Raw genomic sequence first — 3,647 nt, 5'->3', positions numbered from 1 at the left:
AAGACCAAATGTTCAGCACAAAGGAGAACTATTTGCCCCACAGGGACAGAGGGAAGGCATAAGAGACAAAGACAGGAAGTAGAGGAAGAGGAAGAAAGGGGGCAAGGGAGGTGGGGGAGTGAAGGACAAAGCACTGCCTCTGGATAGAGAGTTGACAGACATGGCCCATAGGAAAATGGCCATTTATAAAGGGTAAGATGAGGGGTTTAATTTTGATTGGACAGGTTTATTAGGTGAGCTAATGGCTGCTTTTGATTGCTGGACTTCAGTACTGTGATAGCTGGACCTTGGTAGTCAGCCTCAGGAGGAGGAGGTGGCCAAAGAATGTAATGATCTTTGGTGGCTAGCTTTAGAAATGTAATCTAACCGTTTTTTTAGCAAGGCAGAGGGAGTGAGGGAGAAGGAGAAGCCTGTCAGCACCATGTTGGCCATGCTTGGGCTGGCTAGAGTCCTTTCACCTTGCCCTCTTCACTAAACTGGCTGGGTTGCCCTGCTTTAGTAGACTGCTCCCTATATAATCTAGCCATTTTGGTAACCTGACTTTTTTTTTTCACCTTTTTTCCTCTTGGCTCCTGCACCTGGTGCCTCTCTACCCTCTCCTGGCTCCAGCTCACATGGCTCGGGGTCATGTCTCCTCTTGACTCTCCCAGCTGTTGCTCCCTCAGGCTATGCTTTCCTTTTCACTGACTTCTATGGGACTCCAGGGACTGCAGGACTAAGAGGCTTTAGGGACGGTTAGTGCCTCAGTTTCCTCTAACACCCTCTCCTCATGTAGGAAGAACAAGACATTCTTTCTACCTGTGGTACTCACTCACTGAGGCCTATGAAACTTTGCAGGGGTAGGTGGGCAGTCCTCCAAAGTTACCCCATTTGCTTCTCCCACCAACCCAGTGGGGAACACACATCAAAACCTGCATTTCTTGTGACAGCCTCTGGGAATTTCAGTTAGTCACCTGCCCATTGCCACACTGTTTATCAAAGCTGGATCTGGATTCCAGAGGATATCTGGCGCCGAAGCTTTTCTCCCCACACCTGCTCTTAAGTGCACAAAAGACATGCCCTGCCTGAAAGAACAGGGTAAAGGAAGGGGGATTTCAGCCAAAAAAAAAAAAGTGATGGGAACAGATTTTTTATGAAGTAGCCAATGTAAGGAAGGATGAAGCTAGAAGGAGAAATTGACCCTCAATTCAGAGAATGTCCATTCACAACTTGACTTCTTGCTGTCTCCTACCCATAAAGCTCTGGCTTAGCCTGCTTTCCTGGGAACATAGTCTGTGATAAGTCCCCAAGCTCACAGGCTAATTCAGGGGAGGAGCCTGGACAGGAACTCACAACCTTTCAACCAAGCCTAGGCTGATCTCCCAGTCTGATACCCCTCAAGTTTCAGGATGTCCACTCATACAGGGCACAGGACCTTAGAGAATGGGTCAGTACAGGATAAGAAAAACTTGCCCAGACCATGGAGCTTAGCTTGTGAATGCCAGCCTTTTGTGTGTGGCTCTTAGGGGGCAGTTTCTCTCAGCTTCTGATCTTGAGAATGGAAAGCTGTAACCTTAGGTAGATGGTTCAGAGTATCCAAGGCCCTGGAGCAGGGGGAAGCTGCCCTTGGTGCCTATAGCTTGGCTTCAGGATATAGGCTAGTGGAGATTCTCCAGGGCTCAGGCATAGGCTGCAGAAAAACTTCCTGGTTCTAACAGAGTAGCAAACCCCCTTACTCCAGATTCTATCTTCCTTAGCAAATATACCAGCTGCTGCAGAAGAAGCTTAGATTGTTTTGTTTTTAAATTGGCAAAAGTAAATATTGAATCTCACATGGTGGATTTAATTTCTTAGATTTTATTGTATGTGCATGAGGAGTGTTTTGCTTGATGTGTATGTCGCTGTGTGGTGCCCATGGAGGCCAGAAGACGACACTCGGGCTCCTTGAACTGGATCTATAGATGATTGTGAGCTGTCATATGGGTGCTGGGAATTGAGCCTGGGTCAACTCTAAGAGCTGCCAATGTTCCTAACTCCAGAGACATCTTTCCAGTCCACATTATGGCCTTTACCCTTCTCACTTCCTCCCTTATTCTAAACTTCCTCCAGCTCCACAGGCTTCCTTCCCCCTGGCTATTCATTCTCCTTATAACCCTGTTGTTCCCATCAAGTTCTCTCCCTGCTCTCTTCCTGCTTCTTTCATTAGGGTTTTTTTATTCTCTATCCCTGCCCCTATTCTCCCTTCTCTTGCAGACAGTGTCTATGTCTATGTCTAGTCTGCTGCTGGCCATGTTCAGTCTGCTTTCTTCATTTGCCTCTGTGCCTCTCTCTCTCTCTCTCTCTCTCTCTCTCTCTCTCTCTCTCTCTCTCTCTCTCTCTCATCTACAGTGAAAACCTTCCCCTTAACCATACCACAGAACAGTCACGCTGTCAGTTTATATAGTTATAAGCCACAGTATAGGTGCTGGGAATTGAACCTGGGTTATCTACGAGAACAACAAATGGTTTTATCCACTGAGACATCTCTCCAGCCTCTCCCACTCCTTGAATGCAGTTTGTGCTACCTTCATACTAATGGGTGTGCAGCTATCTATTGGAGTGTCACAGAACTTATTGGGCCACGCCCTAAAGGTAAACAGACCCCCCCCCACTCCAGAAGCCATCATTTGTCAATAGCTCCTCAGTTCCCTAACTGAGGTCCCTTCATGAAGGGCCCCTCATCCCCTTATTCTGGGAGTTCATTGACATAACTTTTTGTAGGAAACCACAGCTGCTTTTTTTTTCATGAAGGCAGGGATCCTGCCTGGTCTGGGAGACACTAATGTATTTCAGTCCTTCCCGACCTCTGGCTCTTACAATCTTCCCACCCCCTCTTTTGAAATGGTCTTTGAGCCTTAGAGTGAAGGAGTATGACATAAACATCTCATTTGTGGTTGAACATTTCACAGACTTATTCTCTGCACTTTGACCATTTGTGGATTTTCTATGGTAAACAATGTCCACTGCACAAAGAAACGTCTCTGACGAAGTCTGAACTGCACTAATGTGTGGGTGTAAAGATTCAAATTTAGAGGGAAGTCTACTACTGTGTGCATTTAGCAAAATAATAATAGGTTCATCCCTAGGACCTATATGAGCCCTCCAACTATGCTTTTGTTGGGTCATATTTATATACTAGTAAATTTGGAGTAGGAAGTTAAGTTAACCAGAAAGCTGTTGGTTACTTTCATAACATTCTTGCTACTATTGTATTCATGGGCATCTCTTGCCATGCTGGTAATTACTGTAACTCACAGTGCTCACAGCTGGATAAGACTGTTGATGACCTCTCCCTCCCAGGATACTGTAGCACCTCAGATACTATGAAAGCTAGCCTGTACATTGGAAAATTCCTGGCTAGTAGTAGCCTGATTTCTCTATGTTTTATAACCATAGTGTGTGGTATCTTCAACAGTAGGGTCTTACTATGAACTTTTGATGAGCAACCAAGAGCAATGGCAATAACCTATAATGTTTATAGGGAATCTCTGGGACTCCACTGATCAAAAACTCAAGTGGAAGTACCCCACATCTGGCACTGGGTTTTTTTATTTGGCAATGTATGTCTTCTTGCAGAGGCATGGTATCTCCTCTGTAGGATAATTCCAAGCAAACTTTTCTATACAAAT

This window comes from Mastomys coucha, chromosome X (genome assembly GCF_008632895.1).
Source record: "Mastomys coucha isolate ucsf_1 chromosome X, UCSF_Mcou_1, whole genome shotgun sequence".
Taxonomy (NCBI): Eukaryota; Metazoa; Chordata; class Mammalia; order Rodentia; family Muridae; genus Mastomys; species Mastomys coucha.
Note: the sequence above shows the minus strand (reverse complement) of the source record.